General features: G+C 40.3%; 20 non-coding genes across 20 annotated transcripts; 17 read left to right on the plus strand and 3 right to left on the minus strand.

The window, feature by feature from the left end:
- Positions 1–1300: 1300 nt before the first annotated feature.
- Positions 1301–1521, plus strand: LOC131705442 (small nucleolar RNA U3). Its single transcript, XR_009310398.1, has one exon. It is a non-coding gene; the product is annotated as a small nucleolar RNA U3 (small nucleolar RNA).
- A 680-nt stretch (positions 1522–2201) lies between these two features.
- trnal-cag (transfer RNA leucine (anticodon CAG)) lies at positions 2202–2283 on the plus strand. The gene has a single exon. It is a non-coding gene; the product is annotated as a tRNA-Leu (tRNA).
- A 1302-nt stretch (positions 2284–3585) lies between these two features.
- On the plus strand, positions 3586–3807 carry LOC131705375 (small nucleolar RNA U3). Its single transcript, XR_009310331.1, has one exon. It is a non-coding gene; the product is annotated as a small nucleolar RNA U3 (small nucleolar RNA).
- A 680-nt stretch (positions 3808–4487) lies between these two features.
- On the plus strand, positions 4488–4569 carry trnal-cag (transfer RNA leucine (anticodon CAG)). Its single transcript has one exon. It is a non-coding gene; the product is annotated as a tRNA-Leu (tRNA).
- Positions 4570–5871: 1302 nt separating this feature from the next.
- On the plus strand, positions 5872–6092 carry LOC131705390 (small nucleolar RNA U3). The gene has a single exon (XR_009310346.1). It is a non-coding gene; the product is annotated as a small nucleolar RNA U3 (small nucleolar RNA).
- Positions 6093–6772: 680 nt separating this feature from the next.
- Positions 6773–6854, plus strand: trnal-cag (transfer RNA leucine (anticodon CAG)). The gene has a single exon. It is a non-coding gene; the product is annotated as a tRNA-Leu (tRNA).
- Positions 6855–8156: 1302 nt separating this feature from the next.
- Positions 8157–8378, plus strand: LOC131705378 (small nucleolar RNA U3). Its single transcript, XR_009310333.1, has one exon. It is a non-coding gene; the product is annotated as a small nucleolar RNA U3 (small nucleolar RNA).
- A 680-nt stretch (positions 8379–9058) lies between these two features.
- Positions 9059–9140, plus strand: trnal-cag (transfer RNA leucine (anticodon CAG)). The gene has a single exon. It is a non-coding gene; the product is annotated as a tRNA-Leu (tRNA).
- Positions 9141–10442: 1302 nt separating this feature from the next.
- Positions 10443–10663, plus strand: LOC131705391 (small nucleolar RNA U3). The gene has a single exon (XR_009310347.1). It is a non-coding gene; the product is annotated as a small nucleolar RNA U3 (small nucleolar RNA).
- Positions 10664–11345: 682 nt separating this feature from the next.
- On the plus strand, positions 11346–11427 carry trnal-cag (transfer RNA leucine (anticodon CAG)). Its single transcript has one exon. It is a non-coding gene; the product is annotated as a tRNA-Leu (tRNA).
- Positions 11428–11725: 298 nt separating this feature from the next.
- On the plus strand, positions 11726–11800 carry trnai-aau (transfer RNA isoleucine (anticodon AAU)). The gene has a single exon. It is a non-coding gene; the product is annotated as a tRNA-Ile (tRNA).
- Positions 11801–11970: 170 nt separating this feature from the next.
- On the minus strand, positions 11971–12052 carry trnas-aga (transfer RNA serine (anticodon AGA)). Its single transcript has one exon. It is a non-coding gene; the product is annotated as a tRNA-Ser (tRNA).
- Positions 12053–13592: 1540 nt separating this feature from the next.
- Positions 13593–13814, plus strand: LOC117395673 (small nucleolar RNA U3). Its single transcript, XR_009310348.1, has one exon. It is a non-coding gene; the product is annotated as a small nucleolar RNA U3 (small nucleolar RNA).
- Positions 13815–14492: 678 nt separating this feature from the next.
- trnal-cag (transfer RNA leucine (anticodon CAG)) lies at positions 14493–14574 on the plus strand. Its single transcript has one exon. It is a non-coding gene; the product is annotated as a tRNA-Leu (tRNA).
- A 298-nt stretch (positions 14575–14872) lies between these two features.
- On the plus strand, positions 14873–14947 carry trnai-aau (transfer RNA isoleucine (anticodon AAU)). The gene has a single exon. It is a non-coding gene; the product is annotated as a tRNA-Ile (tRNA).
- A 170-nt stretch (positions 14948–15117) lies between these two features.
- On the minus strand, positions 15118–15199 carry trnas-aga (transfer RNA serine (anticodon AGA)). The gene has a single exon. It is a non-coding gene; the product is annotated as a tRNA-Ser (tRNA).
- Positions 15200–17346: 2147 nt separating this feature from the next.
- Positions 17347–17562, plus strand: LOC117395817 (small nucleolar RNA U3). The gene has a single exon (XR_004543728.2). It is a non-coding gene; the product is annotated as a small nucleolar RNA U3 (small nucleolar RNA).
- Positions 17563–18240: 678 nt separating this feature from the next.
- Positions 18241–18322, plus strand: trnal-cag (transfer RNA leucine (anticodon CAG)). The gene has a single exon. It is a non-coding gene; the product is annotated as a tRNA-Leu (tRNA).
- A 298-nt stretch (positions 18323–18620) lies between these two features.
- Positions 18621–18694, plus strand: trnai-aau (transfer RNA isoleucine (anticodon AAU)). Its single transcript has one exon. It is a non-coding gene; the product is annotated as a tRNA-Ile (tRNA).
- A 170-nt stretch (positions 18695–18864) lies between these two features.
- On the minus strand, positions 18865–18946 carry trnas-uga (transfer RNA serine (anticodon UGA)). The gene has a single exon. It is a non-coding gene; the product is annotated as a tRNA-Ser (tRNA).
- Between the last annotated feature and the right edge of the window lie 816 nt (positions 18947–19762).

Here is a 19762-nt window from a genome sequence, read left to right on the forward strand (position 1 = left end):
ATCTGTTTGTTTATTTATTTCTTAAAACGTCCACCGAATGCTTGGTAATTTGATTTGTTTTTCTTGTTAGTATTCAAATCACAAGGTCGTTAAATGAGAGAAAGTCACCGCAAGCCTGCACCTCACCACATCCTTCACACTGTTAAACTGCCTCATTATGACGAGGCCTCTAATTATGCCTTTCCAATACTTTGAATGTGTTATTGTTCAGTTTAACATGAGAACATCTTGGTAGAACAATCATAATGTCCGCAGCAATTATTTTCCTCTGGTTCTAGTATCAAGTTTTGAATGTGTGGCCGGTTAGCTCAGTTTCGAGGTGGGATTTGTACCGGGGGACCTCCTGGTTAAAAGCCCTTTATCTTTAACCACTAAACGTTTGTTGAGACAGTTCAAGACCTGTAGCATGTTTAACTATTTCCTGGATGTTTGCCTTTTGGTCTTACTCTGGAAAAAGTAATAATAATAATAAAAAGTAGGCAAAACCATTTTTTGAGAAACCACATTTGGGAGAAAAACTAACAGTTTGGAAACACATTTGCAAAGGCATTGGATTCTATTGTGGTGTTTCCGAACTGTTGAACGTTTCTCATTACATGCAGGTTTACTGGCTTGACAAAAAGGCGATTGACGAAAAGAATGCGGCCTGGATAGCAAAATCGCGTCTAACTGAAATAGCTCAGACTGTAACGGTCCCTGCTTCGATCCCGGGTTTTTGCAAACAGCACGACTAGGGCTATTTTTTCTTAATTATTTTTTTGAATGAAAAAAACAGCACATTTTTTCTTCAGTGTAATTGGAGGAAATAAAAACGTATTATAGTGCCATTTCCTAATGCGATAAAGAAATGCAAAAAGCATCATCTCTGCGTGGTCTTGAAACACCAAAATTTCGATTAACAGCCCAACGTGCTAACCGATTATGGTGTTTTATTACATAACACCTTGGGAGTCTCAACAGAACAGTGTGTATGCATAGAGCTAAAATGGAAACCAAATATATACGATTCAAATGGGAATCGTATTCAGATTTTAAGCACAAATTTGATAGACTTCACAGTGCAAAGGAGGAAGGCAGACAATGCAAATGAGGCAACTGGCTCCTACTTTTTAAATCATACGAGAAACTTGAACCCAATTTAGCTTTTAACCGCCTGCAGTTTGGAATGAGTTTGAAATGTTGTTGTAACACCTCACCGGGCAACAGCAATTGCATTATATGAAAGCTCCTGTTTATTTGTCAGCGGCACAGCTACCGGTGCCACTCAGAGTTGGAGGGAGACGGTCGGCCACTTGCCCATAAAACAATACTTTCCGGGATCATTTCTATAGTGATTTGCCAGCGAAATGCGTTTATAAAGTGTTTGGACTCGCTATCAACGAGGAAGAGTGAGAGTGTTCGTTTTTGAGCGTGAAGGAGACAGCGAGTGTTTTTTTTTTTTTTGGCCAACTGCTCCCTGTTATTGATGACCGCTCCAGTGTTCCTTAGGGGGCTGGAGGAAGCAGACACGTTCTGAGTGGGTATCTTGCCTAAAGGTACGCAAGACGAACTACAGTTGCAAAGCACTGCTGCTTTTTCGATGATTGATTAAAACTATCAATCTGACTGAAAACACGGATCACATTAATTGTGATCGGTTTGATACCAATAGGCTTACATGACAGGTATTGTGTATAGACAATGTCATATACATAGAAATGAACACGGACAGTGTTTTTTTAAGGGCTGACTCATTTTAATGTTCGAGAGATCTAGGTGTACTGGACAAATATACTGGATTTTTTCCATGTCGTAATTGTGCCGCCTGTGATAATGCGTTTGAAACTAGAGATAATGTGAGATAATGTCTGTTACTGGCGGATAGTTTACAAATGTACTCAATTATGTTACAACTTTTGTGTCTACGAAACAAATCTGTAACATTTATGTAATGCCTGTGTGTTTTTTTTTCATGAAGTTAATTTGCTAACAGACTGTTCTGATTTGTTTCTAACCGTGAAGCGATCGCTCTGTTTGCCGTATATTTTCTTGTCTGTAAGAGGAGTGTCCTTGTGATCCCATATAGAATGCGACGAAACAGGTCGCCCTCCTTAATATAAACAGATAAAGAATAAGTTCACACACCCCCCATGTGATTTACTGTAGTCAGACATTGGAGATTCAGCAGTGTACTGCAGTGTTGTGCAAAGTCGTCAGTGTAAGTCAGGATGGCCGAGCGGTCTAAGGCGCTGCGTTCAGGTCGCAGTCTCTCTGGAGGCGTGGGTTCGAATCCCACTTCTGACAAATCTGTTTGTTTATTTATTTCTTAAAACGTCCACCGAATGCTTGGTAATTTGATTTGTTTTTCTTGTTAGTATTCAAATCACAAGGTCGTTAAATGAGAGAAAGTCACCGCAAGCCTGCACCTCACCACATCCTTCACACTGTTAAACTGCCTCATTATGACGAGGCCTCTAATTATGCCTTTCCAATACTTTGAATGTGTTATTGTTCAGTTTAACATGAGAACATCTTGGTAGAACAATCATAATGTCCGCAGCAATTATTTTCCTCTGGTTCTAGTATCAAGTTTTGAATGTGTGGCCGGTTAGCTCAGTTTCGAGGTGGGATTTGTACCGGGGGACCTCCTGGTTAAAAGCCCTTTATCTTTAACCACTAAACGTTTGTTGAGACAGTTCAAGCCCTGTAGCAGTGTTTAACTATTTCCTGGATGTTTGCCTTTTGGTCTTACTCTGGAAAAAGTAATAATAATAATAAAAAGTAGGCAAAACCATTTTTTGAGAAACCACATTTGGGAGAAAAACTAACAGTTTGGAAACACATTTGCAAAGGCATTGGATTCTATTGTGGTGTTTCCGAACTGTTGAACGTTTCTCATTACATGCAGGTTTACTGGCGTGACAAAAAGGCGATTGACGAAAAGAATGCGGCCTGGATAGCAAAATCGCGTCTAACTGAAATAGCTCAGACTGTAACGGTCCCTGCTTCGATCCCGGGTTTTTGCAAACAGCACGACTAGGGCTATTTTTTCTTAATTATTTTTTTGAATGAAAAAAACAGCACATTTTTTCTTCAGTGTAATTGGAGGAAATAAAAACGTATTATAGTGCCATTTTCTAATGCGATAAAGAAATGCAAAAAGCATCATCTCTGCGTGGGCTTGAAACACCAAAATTTCGATTAACAGCCCAACGTGCTAACCGATTATGGTGTTTTATTACATAACACCTTGGGAGTCTCAACAGAACAGTGTGTATGCATAGAGCTAAAATGGAAACCAAATATATACGATTCAAATGGGAATCGTATTCAGATTTTAAGCACAAATTTGATAGACTTCACAGTGCAAAGGAGGAAGGCAGACAATGCAAATGAGGCAACTGGCTCCTACTTTTTAAATCATACGAGAAACTTGAACCCAATTTAGCTTTTAACCGCCTGCAGTTTGGAATGAGTTTGAAATGTTGTTGTAACACCTCACTGGGCAACAGCAATTGCATTATATGAAAGCTCCTGTTTATTTGTCAGCGGCACAGCTACCGGTGCCACTCAGAGTTGGAGGGAGACGGTCGGCCACTTGCCCATAAAACAATACTTTCCGGGATCATTTCTATAGTGATTTGCCAGCGAAATGCGTTTATAAAGTGTTTGGACTCGCTATCCACGAGGAAGAGTGAGAGTGTTCGTTTTTGAGCGTGAAGGAGACAGCGAGTGTTTTTTGTTTTTTTTGGCCAACTGCTCCCTGTTATTGATGACCGCTCCAGTGTTCCTTAGGGGGCTGGAGGAAGCAGACACGTTCTGAGTGGGTATCTTGCCTAAAGGTACGCAAGACGAACTACAGTTGCAAAGCACTGCTGCTTTTTCGATGATTGATTAAAACTATCAATCTGACTGAAAACATGGATCACATTAATTGTGATCGGTTTGATACCAATAGGCTTACATGACAGGTATTGTGTATAGACAATGTCATATACATAGAAATGAACACGGACAGTGTTTTTTTAAGGGCTGACTCATTTTAATGTTCGAGAGATCTAGGTGTACTGGACAAATATACTGGATTTTTTCCATGTCGTAATTGTGCCGCCTGTGATAATGCGTTTGAAACTAGAGATAATGTGAGATAATGTCTGTTACTGGCGGATAGTTTACAAATGTACTCAATTATGTTACAACTTTTGTGTCTACGAAACAAATCTGTAACATTTATGTAATGCCTGTGTGTTTTTTTTTCATGAAGTTAATTTGCTAACAGACTGTTCTGATTTGTTTCTAACCGTGAAGCGATCGCTCTGTTTGCCGTATATTTTCTTGTCTGTAAGAGGAGTGTCCTTGTGATCCCATATAGAATGCGACGAAACAGGTCGCCCTCCTTAATATAAACAGATAAAGAATAAGTTCACACACCCCCCATGTGATTTACTGTAGTCAGACATTGGAGATTCAGCAGTGTACTGCAGTGTTGTGCAAAGTCGTCAGTGTAAGTCAGGATGGCCGAGCGGTCTAAGGCGCTGCGTTCAGGTCGCAGTCTCTCTGGAGGCGTGGGTTCGAATCCCACTTCTGACAAATCTGTTTGTTTATTTATTTCTTAAAACGTCCACCGAATGCTTGGTAATTTGATTTGTTTTTCTTGTTAGTATTCAAATCACAAGGTCGTTAAATGAGAGAAAGTCACCGCAAGCCTGCACCTCACCACATCCTTCACACTGTTAAACTGCCTCATTATGACGAGGCCTCTAATTATGCCTTTCCAATACTTTGAATGTGTTATTGTTCAGTTTAACATGAGAACATCTTGGTAGAACAATCATAATGTCCGCAGCAATTATTTTCCTCTGGTTCTAGTATCAAGTTTTGAATGTGTGGCCGGTTAGCTCAGTTTCGAGGTGGGATTTGTACCGGGGGACCTCCTGGTTAAAAGCCCTTTATCTTTAACCACTAAACGTTTGTTGAGACAGTTCAAGCCCTGTAGCAGTGTTTAACTATTTCCTGGATGTTTGCCTTTTGGTCTTACTCTGGAAAAAGTAATAATAATAATAAAAAGTAGGCAAAACCATTTTTTGAGAAACCACATTTGGGAGAAAAACTAACAGTTTGGAAACACATTTGCAAAGGCATTGGATTCTATTGTGGTGTTTCCGAACTGTTGAACGTTTCTCATTACATGCAGGTTTACTGGCTTGACAAAAAGGCGATTGACGAAAAGAATGCGGCCTGGATAGCAAAATCGCGTCTAACTGAAATAGCTCAGACTGTAACGGTCCCTGCTTCGATCCCGGGTTTTTGCAAACAGCACGACTAGGGCTATTTTTTCTTAATTATTTTTTTGAATGAAAAAAACAGCACATTTTTTCTTCAGTGTAATTGGAGGAAATAAAAACGTATTATAGTGCCATTTTCTAATGCGATAAAGAAATGCAAAAAGCATCATCTCTGCGTGGGCTTGAAACACCAAAATTTCGATTAACAGCCCAACGTGCTAACCGATTATGGTGTTTTATTACATAACACCTTGGGAGTCTCAACAGAACAGTGTGTATGCATAGAGCTAAAATGGAAACCAAATATATACGATTCAAATGGGAATCGTATTCAGATTTTAAGCACAAATTTGATAGACTTCACAGTGCAAAGGAGGAAGGCAGACAATGCAAATGAGGCAACTGGCTCCTACTTTTTAAATCATACGAGAAACTTGAACCCAATTTAGCTTTTAACCGCCTGCAGTTTGGAATGAGTTTGAAATGTTGTTGTAACACCTCACTGGGCAACAGCAATTGCATTATATGAAAGCTCCTGTTTATTTGTCAGCGGCACAGCTACCGGTGCCACTCAGAGTTGGAGGGAGACGGTCGGCCACTTGCCCATAAAACAATACTTTCCGGGATCATTTCTATAGTGATTTGCCAGCGAAATGCGTTTATAAAGTGTTTGGACTCGCTATCCACGAGGAAGAGTGAGAGTGTTCGTTTTTGAGCGTGAAGGAGACAGCGAGTGTTTTTTTTTTTTTTGGCCAACTGCTCCCTGTTATTGATGACCGCTCCAGTGTTCCTTAGGGGGCTGGAGGAAGCAGACACGTTCTGAGTGGGTATCTTGCCTAAAGGTACGCAAGACGAACTACAGTTGCAAAGCACTGCTGCTTTTTCGATGATTGATTAAAACTATCAATCTGACTGAAAACACGGATCACATTAATTGTGATCGGTTTGATACCAATAGGCTTACATGACAGGTATTGTGTATAGACAATGTCATATACATAGAAATGAACACGGACAGTGTTTTTTTAAGGGCTGACTCATTTTAATGTTCGAGAGATCTAGGTGTACTGGACAAATATACTGGATTTTTTCCATGTCGTAATTGTGCCGCCTGTGATAATGCGTTTGAAACTAGAGATAATGTGAGATAATGTCTGTTACTGGCGGATAGTTTACAAATGTACTCAATTATGTTACAACTTTTGTGTCTACGAAACAAATCTGTAACATTTATGTAATGCCTGTGTGTTTTTTTTTCATGAAGTTAATTTGCTAACAGACTGTTCTGATTTGTTTCTAACCGTGAAGCGATCGCTCTGTTTGCCGTATATTTTCTTGTCTGTAAGAGGAGTGTCCTTGTGATCCCATATAGAATGCGACGAAACAGGTCGCCCTCCTTAATATAAACAGATAAAGAATAAGTTCACACACCCCCCATGTGATTTACTGTAGTCAGACATTGGAGATTCAGCAGTGTACTGCAGTGTTGTGCAAAGTCGTCAGTGTAAGTCAGGATGGCCGAGCGGTCTAAGGCGCTGCGTTCAGGTCGCAGTCTCTCTGGAGGCGTGGGTTCGAATCCCACTTCTGACAAATCTGTTTGTTTATTTATTTCTTAAAACGTCCACCGAATGCTTGGTAATTTGATTTGTTTTTCTTGTTAGTATTCAAATCACAAGGTCGTTAAATGAGAGAAAGTCACCGCAAGCCTGCACCTCACCACATCCTTCACACTGTTAAACTGCCTCATTATGACGAGGCCTCTAATTATGCCTTTCCAATACTTTGAATGTGTTATTGTTCAGTTTAACATGAGAACATCTTGGTAGAACAATCATAATGTCCGCAGCAATTATTTTCCTCTGGTTCTAGTATCAAGTTTTGAATGTGTGGCCGGTTAGCTCAGTTTCGAGGTGGGATTTGTACCGGGGGACCTCCTGGTTAAAAGCCCTTTATCTTTAACCACTAAACGTTTGTTGAGACAGTTCAAGCCCTGTAGCAGTGTTTAACTATTTCCTGGATGTTTGCCTTTTGGTCTTACTCTGGAAAAAGTAATAATAATAATAAAAAGTAGGCAAAACCATTTTTTGAGAAACCACATTTGGGAGAAAAACTAACAGTTTGGAAACACATTTGCAAAGGCATTGGATTCTATTGTGGTGTTTCCGAACTGTTGAACGTTTCTCATTACATGCAGGTTTACTGGCTTGACAAAAAGGCGATTGACGAAAAGAATGCGGCCTGGATAGCAAAATCGCGTCTAACTGAAATAGCTCAGACTGTAACGGTCCCTGCTTCGATCCCGGGTTTTTGCAAACAGCACGACTAGGGCTATTTTTTCTTAATTATTTTTTTGAATGAAAAAAACAGCACATTTTTTCTTCAGTGTAATTGGAGGAAATAAAAACGTATTATAGTGCCATTTTCTAATGCGATAAAGAAATGCAAAAAGCATCATCTCTGCGTGGGCTTGAAACACCAAAATTTCGATTAACAGCCCAACGTGCTAACCGATTATGGTGTTTTATTACATAACACCTTGGGAGTCTCAACAGAACAGTGTGTATGCATAGAGCTAAAATGGAAACCAAATATATACGATTCAAATGGGAATCGTATTCAGATTTTAAGCACAAATTTGATAGACTTCACAGTGCAAAGGAGGAAGGCAGACAATGCAAATGAGGCAACTGGCTCCTACTTTTTAAATCATACGAGAAACTTGAACCCAATTTAGCTTTTAACCGCCTGCAGTTTGGAATGAGTTTGAAATGTTGTTGTAACACCTCACTGGGCAACAGCAATTGCATTATATGAAAGCTCCTGTTTATTTGTCAGCGGCACAGCTACCGGTGCCACTCAGAGTTGGAGGGAGACGGTCGGCCACTTGCCCATAAAACAATACTTTCCGGGATCATTTCTATAGTGATTTGCCAGCGAAATGCGTTTATAAAGTGTTTGGACTCGCTATCCACGAGGAAGAGTGAGAGTGTTCGTTTTTGAGCGTGAAGGAGACAGCGAGTGTTTTTTGTTTTTTTTGGCCAACTGCTCCCTGTTATTGATGACCGCTCCAGTGTTCCTTAGGGGGCTGGAGGAAGCAGACACGTTCTGAGTGGGTATCTTGCCTAAAGGTACGCAAGACGAACTACAGTTGCAAAGCACTGCTGCTTTTTCGATGATTGATTAAAACTATCAATCTGACTGAAAACATGGATCACATTAATTGTGATCGGTTTGATACCAATAGGCTTACATGACAGGTATTGTGTATAGACAATGTCATATACATAGAAATGAACACGGACAGTGTTTTTTTAAGGGCTGACTCATTTTAATGTTCGAGAGATCTAGGTGTACTGGACAAATATACTGGATTTTTTCCATGTCGTAATTGTGCCGCCTGTGATAATGCGTTTGAAACTAGAGATAATGTGAGATAATGTCTGTTACTGGCGGATAGTTTACAAATGTACTCAATTATGTTACAACTTTTGTGTCTACGAAACAAATCTGTAACATTTATGTAATGCCTGTGTGTTTTTTTTTCATGAAGTTAATTTGCTAACAGACTGTTCTGATTTGTTTCTAACCGTGAAGCGATCGCTCTGTTTGCCGTATATTTTCTTGTCTGTAAGAGGAGTGTCCTTGTGATCCCATATAGAATGCGACGAAACAGGTCGCCCTCCTTAATATAAACAGATAAAGAATAAGTTCACACCCCCCCCATGTGATTTACTGTAGTCAGACATTGGAGATTCAGCAGTGTACTGCAGTGTTGTGCAAAGTCGTCAGTGTAAGTCAGGATGGCCGAGCGGTCTAAGGCGCTGCGTTCAGGTCGCAGTCTCTCTGGAGGCGTGGGTTCGAATCCCACTTCTGACAAATCTGTTTGTTTATTTATTTCTTAAAACGTCCACCGAATGCTTGGTAATTTGATTTGTTTTTCTTGTTAGTATTCAAATCACAAGGTCGTTAAATGAGAGAAAGTCACCGCAAGCCTGCACCTCACCACATCCTTCACACTGTTAAACTGCCTCATTATGACGAGGCCTCTAATTATGCCTTTCCAATACTTTGAATGTGTTATTGTTCAGTTTAACATGAGAACATCTTGGTAGAACAATCATAATGTCCGCAGCAATTATTTTCCTCTGGTTCTAGTATCAAGTTTTGAATGTGTGGCCGGTTAGCTCAGTTTCGAGGTGGGATTTGTACCGGGGGACCTCCTGGTTAAAAGCCCTTTATCTTTAACCACTAAACGTTTGTTGAGACAGTTCAAGCCCTGTAGCAGTGTTTAACTATTTCCTGGATGTTTGCCTTTTGGTCTTACTCTGGAAAAAGTAATAATAATAATAAAAAGTAGGCAAAACCATTTTTTGAGAAACCACATTTGGGAGAAAAACTAACAGTTTGGAAACACATTTGCAAAGGCATTGGATTCTATTGTGGTGTTTCCGAACTGTTGAACGTTTCTCATTACATGCAGGTTTACTGGCTTGACAAAAAGGCGATTGACGAAAAGAATGCGGCCTGGATAGCAAAATCGCGTCTAACTGAAATAGCTCAGACTGTAACGGTCCCTGCTTCGATCCCGGGTTTTTGCAAACAGCACGACTAGGGCTATTTTTTCTTAATTATTTTTTTGAATGAAAAAAACAGCACATTTTTTCTTCAGTGTAATTGGAGGAAATAAAAACGTATTATAGTGCCATTTTCTAATGCGATAAAGAAATGCAAAAAGCATCATCTCTGCGTGGGCTTGAAACACCAAAATTTCGATTAACAGCCCAACGTGCTAACCGATTATGGTGTTTTATTACATAACACCTTGGGAGTCTCAACAGAACAGTGTGTATGCATAGAGCTAAAATGGAAACCAAATATATACGATTCAAATGGGAATCGTATTCAGATTTTAAGCACAAATTTGATAGACTTCACAGTGCAAAGGAGGAAGGCAGACAATGCAAATGAGGCAACTGGCTCCTACTTTTTAAATCATACGAGAAACTTGAACCCAATTTAGCTTTTAACCGCCTGCAGTTTGGAATGAGTTTGAAATGTTGTTGTAACACCTCACTGGGCAACAGCAATTGCATTATATGAAAGCTCCTGTTTATTTGTCAGCGGCACAGCTACCGGTGCCACTCAGAGTTGGAGGGAGACGGTCGGCCACTTGCCCATAAAACAATACTTTCCGGGATCATTTCTATAGTGATTTGCCAGCGAAATGCGTTTATAAAGTGTTTGGACTCGCTATCCACGAGGAAGAGTGAGAGTGTTCGTTTTTGAGCGTGAAGGAGACAGCGAGTGTTTTTTTTTTTTTTGGCCAACTGCTCCCTGTTATTGATGACCGCTCCAGTGTTCCTTAGGGGGCTGGAGGAAGCAGACACGTTCTGAGTGGGTATCTTGCCTAAAGGTACGCAAGACGAACTACAGTTGCAAAGCACTGCTGCTTTTTCGATGATTGATTAAAACTATCAATCTGACTGAAAACACGGATCACATTAATTGTGATCGGTTTGATACCAATAGGCTTACATGACAGGTATTGTGTATAGACAATGTCATATACATAGAAATGAACACGGACAGTGTTTTTTTAAGGGCTGACTCATTTTAATGTTCGAGAGATCTAGGTGTACTGGACAAATATACTGGATTTTTTCCATGTCGTAATTGTGCCGCCTGTGATAATGCGTTTGAAACTAGAGATAATGTGAGATAATGTCTGTTACTGGCGGATAGTTTACAAATGTACTCAATTATGTTACAACTTTTGTGTCTACGAAACATATCTGTAACATTTATGTAATGCCTGTGTGTTTTTTTTTTCATGAAGTTAATTTGCTAACAGACTGTTCTGATTTGTTTCTAACCGTGAAGCGATCGCTCTGTTTGCCGTATATTTTCTGTCTGTAAGAGGAGTGTCCTTGTGATCCCATATAGAATGCGACGAAACAGGTCGCCCTCCTTAATATAAACAGATAAAGAATAAGTTCACACACCCCCCAGGTGATTTACTGTAGCGTCAGACATTGGAGATTCAGCAGTGTACTGCAGTGTTGTGCAAAGTCGTCAGTGTAAGTCAGGATGGCCGAGCGGTCTAAGGCCCTGCGTTCAGGTCGCAGTCTCTCTGGAGGCGTGGGTTCGAATCCCACTTCTGACAAATCTGTTTGTTTATTTATTTCTTAAAACGTCCACCGAATGCTTGGTAATTTGATTTGTTTTTCTTGTTAGTATTCAAATCACAAGGTCGTTAAATGAGAGAAAGTCACCGCAAGCCTGCACCTCACCACATCCTTCACACTGTTAAACTGCCTCATTATGACGAGGCCTCTAATTATGCCTTTCCAATACTTTGAATGTGTTATTGTTCAGTTTAACATGAGAACATCTTGGTAGAACAATCATAATGTCCGCAGCACTTATTTTCCTCTGGTTCTAGTATCAAGTTTTGAATGTGTGGCCGGTTAGCTCAGTTTCGTTAGAGCATGGTGCTAATAACGCCAAGGTCGCGGGTTCGATCCCCGTACGGGCCACGGCTTTTCTTCTTAAAAGAAACCACAGCATTTGTAATGGTGCCAAAATGAACATTCTTTAACAAAATGAACCGAAGCGATATGAAGTACAACCAGTAATATTTCAGACTTCCTGAGCTTTAAACATGTATTAACAATGAGCACATACAATCAATTAAAAACAAAGCTTACGTAGTCGGCAGGATTCGAACCTGCGCGGGGAAACCCCAATGGATTTCTAGTCCATCGCCTTAACCACTCGGCCACGACTACATGCTCGCACGATTATTTGTGAAATATCCAAAAGAAGTAAACGAAACCCGTAGTAATGCTGTAGATGGCAGTATAGGCTAACTAATGAACCGAAGTCAAATGTCTTTGTTGAAACTGTCAGATTTGTACAATGCAAGCACACGTGGGAAATGTAAATAAAATATTATTTTTGTTAACGTTCATAATAATGAATACATCTTTATTTCAAAATACGTAGCTATTTAACTGATCTTTTCAAGAAACACCCCCAAAAACAAAGTAGTTATTTAATTGAACTGAAAAATTGACTTGCTTCATGGCTGTTGCCAGAGCACTCGAGCACGTTCTGGCTAGCGTGAGCGGACTTAGCAGATAACAAGATCTACAAAGTATTTCATGCTAATAAAACATACCATAATTATGTTCGTTTTTATTATACACATGGCAACTTACAGAGACTAGGGCGTGTGAACTATGCATCAGCTGTAGAGTCACTTACATTTACATCTCACCCGAAAAACGGAGCACAAGGAGGTTAAGTGACTTGCTCAGGGTCACACAATGAGTCAGTGGCTGAGGTGGGATTTGTACCGGGGGACCTCCTGGTTAAAAGCCCTTTATCTTTAACCACTAAACGTTTGTTGAGACAGTTCAAGCCCTGTAGCAGTGTTTAACTATTTCCTGGATGTTTGCCTTTTGGTCTTACTCTGGAAAAAGTAATAATAATAATAAAAAGTAGGCAAAACCATTTTTTGAGAAACCACATTTGGGAGAAAAACTAACAGTTTGGAAACACATTTGCAAAGGCATTGGATTCTATTGTGGTGTTTCCGAACTGTTGAACGTTTCTCATTACATGCAGGTTTACTGGCTTGACAAAAAGGCGATTGACGAAAAGAATGCGGCCTGGATAGCAAAATCGCGTCCAACTGAAATAGCTCAGACTGTAACGGTCCCTGCTTCGATCCCGGGTTTTTGCAAACAGCACGACTAGGGCTATTTTTTCTTAATTAATTTTTTGAATTAAAAAAACAGCACATTTTTTTCTTCAGTGTAATTGGAGGAAATAAAAACGTATTATAGTGCCATTTTCTAATGCGATAAAGAAATGCAAAAAGCATCATCTCTGCGTGGGCTTGAAACACCAAAATTTCGATTAACAGCCCAACGTGCTAACCGATTATGGTGTTTTATTACATAACACCTTGGGAGTCTCAACAGAACAGTGTGTATGCATAGAGCTAAAATGGAAACCAAATATATACGATTCAAATGGGAATCGTATTCAGATTTTAAGCACAAATTTGATAGACTTCACAGTGCAAAGGAGGAAGGCAGACAATGCAAATGAGGCAACTGGCTCCTACTTTTTAAATCATACGAGAAACTTGAACCCAATTTAGCTTTTAACCGCCTGCAGTTTGGAATGAGTTTGAAATGTTGTTGTAACACCTCACTGGGCAACAGCAATTGCATTATATGAAAGCTCCTGTTAATTTGTCAGCGGCACAGCTACCGGTGCCACTCAGAGTTGGAGGGAGACGGTCGGCCACTTGCCCATAAAACAATACTTTCCGGGATCATTTCTATAGTGATTTGCCAGCGAAATGCGTTTATGAAGTGTTTGGACTCGCTATCCACGAGGAAGAGTGAGAGTGTTCGTTTTTGAGCGTGAAGGAGACAGCGAGTGTTTTTTGTTTTTTTTGGCCAACTGCTCCCTGTTATTGATGACCGCTCCAGTGTTCCTTAGGGGGCTGGAGGAAGCAGACACGTTCTGAGTGGGTATCTTGCCTAAAGGTACGCAAGACGAACTACAGTTGCAAAGCACTGCTGCTTTTTCGATGATTGATTAAAACTATCAATCTGACTGAAAACATGGATCACATTAATTGTGATCGGTTTGATACCAATAGGCTTACATGACAGGTATTGTGTATAGACAATGTCATATACATAGAAATGAACACGGACAGTGTTTTTTTAAGGGCTGACTCATTTTAATGTTCGAGAGATCTAGGTGTACTGGACAAATATACTGGATTTTTTCCATGTCGTAATTGTGCCGCCTGTGATAATGCGTTTGAAACTAGAGATAATGTGAGATAATGTCTGTTACTGGCGGATAGTTTACAAATGTACTCAATTATGTTACAACTTTTGTGTCTACGAAACATATCTGTAACATTTATGTAATGCCTGTGTGTTTTTTTTCATGAAGTTAATTTGCTAACAGACTGTTCTGATTTGTTTCTAACCGTGAAGCGATCGCTCTGTTTGCCGTATATTTTCTGTCTGTAAGAGGAGTGTCCTTGTGATCCCATATAGAATGCGACGAAACAGGTCGCCCTCCTTAATATAAACAGATAAAGAATAAGTTCACACACCCCCCAGGTGATTTACTGTAGTCAGACATTGGAGATTCAGCAGTGTACTGCAGTGTTGTGCAAAGTCGTCAGTGTAAGTCAGGATGGCCGAGCGGTCTAAGGCGCTGCGTTCAGGTCGCAGTCTCTCTGGAGGCGTGGGTTCGAATCCCACTTCTGACAAATCTGTTTGTTTATTTATTTCTTAAAACGTCCACCGAATGCTTGGTAATTTGATTTGTTTTTCTTGTTAGTATTCAAATCACAAGGTCGTTAAATGAGAGAAAGTCACCGCAAGCCTGCACCTCACCACATCCTTCACACTGTTAAACTGCCTCATTATGACGAGGCCTCTAATTATGCCTTTCCAATACTTTGAATGTGTTATTGTTCAGTTTAACATGAGAACATCTTGGTAGAACAATCATAATGTCCGCAGCACTTATTTTCCTCTGGTTCTAGTATCAAGTTTTGAATGTGTGGCCGGTTAGCTCAGTTTCGTTAGAGCGTGGTGCTAATAACGCCAAGGTCGCGGGTTCGATCCCCGTACGGGCCGCGGCTTTTCTTCTTAAAAGAAACCACAGCATTTGTAATGGTGCCAAAATGAACATTCTTTAACAAAATGAACCGAAGCGATATGAAGTACAACCAGTAATATTTCAGACTTCCTGAGCTTTAAACATGTATTAACAATGAGCACATACAATCAATTAAAAACAAAGCTTACGTAGTCGGCAGGATTCGAACCTGCGCGGGGAAACCCCAATGGATTTCTAGTCCATCGCCTTAACCACTCGGCCACGACTACATGCTCGCACGATTATTTGTGAAATATCCAAAAGAAGTAAACGAAACCCGTAGTAATGCTGTAGATGGCAGTATAGGCTAACTAATGAACCGAAGTCAAATGTCTTTGTTGAAACTGTCAGATTTGTACAATGCAAGCACACGTGGGAAATGTAAATAAAATATTATTTTTGTTAACGTTCATAATAATGAATACATCTTTATTTCAAAATACGTAGCTATTTAACTGATCTTTTCAAGAAACACCCCCAAAAACAAAGTAGTTATTTAATTGAACTGAAAAATTGACTTGCTTCATGGCTGTTGCCAGAGCACTCGAGCACGTTCTGGCTAGCGTGAGCGGACTTAGCAGATAACAAGATCTACAAAGTATTTCATGCTAATAAAACATACCATAATTATGTTCGTTTTTATTATACACATGGCAACTTACAGAGACTAGGGTGTGTGAACTATGCATCAGCTGTAGAGTCACTTACATTTACATCTCACCCGAAAAACGGAGCACAAGGAGGTTAAGTGACTTGCTCAGGGTCACACAATGAGTCAGTGGCTGAGGTGGGATTTGTACCGGGGGACCTCCTGGTTAAAAGCCCTTTATCTTTAACCACTGGACCACACAGCCTCCTATAACAAAATCACACCCCAGATGGGACTCGAAACCACAATCCATGGCTTAGAAAGCCAGTGCCTTATCCATTAGGCCACAAGGGCTGACGCGAAAAGCACATTTGGTAGTAATAAAGAAAGTGGGAACAATAGTATCGTGGTTTAATACATCATATCCAAGCCATCGTTGCTGTTCAAACACAGCAGAGTGTTACACTGGGAAAGGGCCGTACTTGTCAGTACGTATTTGACATTCATGTGGGAAGATTTAAGATTGTGAAGAAGTTTAAGTATGCTGCGTATTTGCGCATTGGGAACCTTACATAATTAGGTTTTTGATTAATGCCACTTTCTTACGGACAGTAATCAAGGTGACGATACAAGACCAGAGCCAATAAAGCAGTTATTTTCCTTTCCTTTCATTACCATATTCTAGTGTGCTTGTTCAGAATATGCGTGAATCGTGAAAACGTCTTGCGAATATGTGAACAAAGCCAACATTCACTTTATTGATCACCATGTGGATTAACCGCTATTGGAACACAGATGATTGTGTTAAAGATGTTAATAGACTGTTAATGTACACGTTTTAGAGCTAAATGTTTGCTGAGACAGTTCAAGCGCTGTAGCAGTGTTTAACTATTTCCTGGATGTTTGCCTTTTGGTCTTACTCTGGAAAAAGTAATAATAATAATAAAAAGTAGGCAAAACCATTTTTTGAGAAACCGCATTTGGGAGAAAAACTAACAGTTTGGAAACACATTTGCAAAGGCATTGGATTCTATTGTGGTGTTTCCGAACTGTTGAACGTTTCTCATTACATGCAGGTTTACTGGCTTGACAAAAAGGCGATTGACGAAAAGAATGCTGTCTCGATAGCAACATCGCGTCAAGCTGAAATAGCTCAGTTGGGAGAGCGTTAGACTATAACGGTCCCTGCTTCGATACCGGGTTTTTGTATACAGCACGACTAGGGTTATTTGTTCTTAATTAATTTTTTGAATTAAAAAAACAGCACATTTTTTCTTTAGTGTAATTGGAGGAAATAAAAACGTATTATAGTGCCATTTTCTAATGCGATAAAGAAATGCAAAAAGCATCATCTCTGCGTGGGCTTGAAACACCAAAATTTCGATTAACAGCCGATCGTGCTAACCGATTATGGTGTTTTATTAGATAACACCCTGGGAGCTCAACAGAACAGTGTGTATGCATATTGCTAAAATGGAAACCAAATATACACGATTCAAATGGGAATCGTATTCAGATTTTAAGCACAAATTTGATAGACTTCACAGTGCAAAGGAGGAAGGCAGACAATGCAAATGAGGCAACTGGCTCCTACTTTTTAAATCATACGAGAAACTTGAACCCAATTAAGCTTTTAACCGCCTGCAGTTTGGAATGAGTTTTAAATGTTGTTGTAACACCTCACTGGGCAACAGCAATTGCATTATATGAAAGTCCCTGTTAATTTCTCAGCGGCACAGCTGCCGGTGCCACTCAGAGTTGGAGGGAGACGGTCGGCCACTTGCCCATAAAACAATACTTTCAGAGATCATTTCTATAGCGATTTGCTAGCGAAATGCGTTTTTAAAGTGTTTGGACTCGCTATCCACGAGGAAGAGTGAGAGTGTTCACTTTTGAGCGTGAAGGAGGCAGTGAGTGTTGTTTTTTGGCCAACTGCTCCCTGTTATTGATGACCCCTCCAGTGTTCCTTAGGGGGCTGGAGGAAGCGGACACGTTCTGAGTGGGTATCTTGCCTGAAGGTACGCAAGACGAACTACAGTTGCAAAGCACTGCTGCTTTTTCGACGATTGATTAAAACTATCATTCTGACTGAAAACACGGATCACATTAATTGTGATCGGTTTGATACCAATAGGCTTACATGGCAGGTATTGTGTATAGACAATGTCATATACACAGAAATGAACACGGAGTGTGTTTATTAAGGGCTGACTCATTGAAACGTTCGAGAGATCTCGGTGTACTGGACAAATATACTGGATTTTTTCCATGTCGTAATTGTGCCGCCTGTGATAATGCGTTTGAAACTAGAGATAATGTGAGATAATGTCTGTTACTGGCGGATAGTTTACAAATGTACTCAATTATGTTACAACTTTTGTGTCTACGAAACATATCTGTAACATTTATGTAAGTCCTGTGTGTTTTTTTCATGAAGTTAATTTGCTAACAGACTGTTCTGATTTGTTTCTAACCGTGAAGCGATCGCTCTGTTTGCCGTATATTTTCTGTCTGTAAGAGGAGTGTCCTTGTGATCCCATATAGAATGTGACGAAACAGGTCGCCCTCCTTAATATAAACAGAAAAAGAATAAGTTCACGCACACACCAGGTGATTTACTGTAGCGTCAGACATTGGAGGTTCAGCAGTGTACTGCAGTGTTGTGCAAAGTCGTCGGTGTAAGTCAGGATGGCCGAGCGGTCTAAGGCGCTGCGTTCAGGTCGCAGTCTCTCTGGAGGCGTGGGTTCGAATCCCACTTCTGACAAATCTTTTTGTTTATTTATTTCTTAAAACGTCCATCGAATGCTTGGTAATTTGATTTGTTTTTCTTGTTAGTATTCAAATCACAAGGTCGTTAAATGAGAGAAAGTCACCGCAAGCCTGCACCTCACCACATCCTTCACACTGTTAAACTGCATCATTATGACGAGGCCTCTAATTATGCCTTTCCAATACTTTGAATGTGTTATTGTTCAGTTTAACATGAGAACATCTTGGTAGAACAATCATAATGTCCGCAGGACTTATTTTCCTCGGGTTCTAGTATCAAGTTTTGAGTGTGTGGCCGGTTAGCTCAGTTGGTTAGAGCGTGGTGCTAATAACGCCAAGGTTGCGGGTTTGATCCCCGTACGGGCCATGGCTTTTCTTCTTTAAAGAAACCACAGCATTTGTAATGGTGCCAAAATGAACAATCTTTAACAAAATGAACTGAAGCGATATGAACTACAACCAGTAATATTTCAGACTTCCTGTGCTTTAAACATGTATTAACAATGAACACATACAATCAATTAAAAACAAAGCATACGTAGTCGGCAGGATTCGAACCTGCGCGGGGAAACCCCAATGGATTTCAAGTCCATCGCCTTAACCACTCGGCCACGACTACATGCTCGCACGGTTATTTGTGAAAATATCCAAAAGAAGTAAACGGCTCCCGCAGTAATGCTGTAGATGGCAGTATAGGCTAACTAATGAACCCAAGTCAAATGCCTTTGTTGAAACTGTCAGATTTGTACAATGCAAGCACACATGGGAAAAGTAAATACAATATACTTTCTGTTAACGTTCATAATAATGAATACATCTTTATTTCAAAATACGTAGCTATTTAATCCTAACAGAAACAATAGGCTTCCCAGCCATCAGCTTGGAAGCAGAATGGAGATCAAATCGGACGAATAACGAGTGCAAAAATGGAATGTGGAAATCAATGTAAAGGCAGTTTAAATAAGAGCAGCTGCAATACATTAAATAGAGTTATATTTAAGAGCAAGCAGTAACTGCAGTAGAGTATTTAATTATGGATGGACCAAACTTGCAGGTCGCCACTGTCACATTTTCCAGGAAATCACGGCTAATACTGAGAAAGAAAACAGATGATAACCTAACAGAAAACTAGTGAAAAACACTGCACTGATTAACTGAACGGGTCAAACGTAGCCTACTGAATTGCTGAATTGTTGGGGGGAGCGTGGCGCATCCAGCTGAGGCGCTTCATCTGAATTGCAGGGTGTGCCTTATAGCCTGGAGATCGCTGGTTCCAATCCAGACTATGCCATCGCCGACAGGAACGCCGAGGGGGCGGCGCACAGTTGGCAGAGTGCCACCCGGGTTGGGAGGGTTTAGGTCAGCTTGGTAATCATTGTCTCAACAAGCTCCAGCAACTCCTGTGGCGACCGGTCTCCTGCGAGTTGTGGGCAGA

Source organism: Acipenser ruthenus, chromosome 35 (assembly GCF_902713425.1).
Source record: "Acipenser ruthenus chromosome 35, fAciRut3.2 maternal haplotype, whole genome shotgun sequence".
Classification (NCBI taxonomy): Eukaryota; Metazoa; Chordata; class Actinopteri; order Acipenseriformes; family Acipenseridae; genus Acipenser; species Acipenser ruthenus.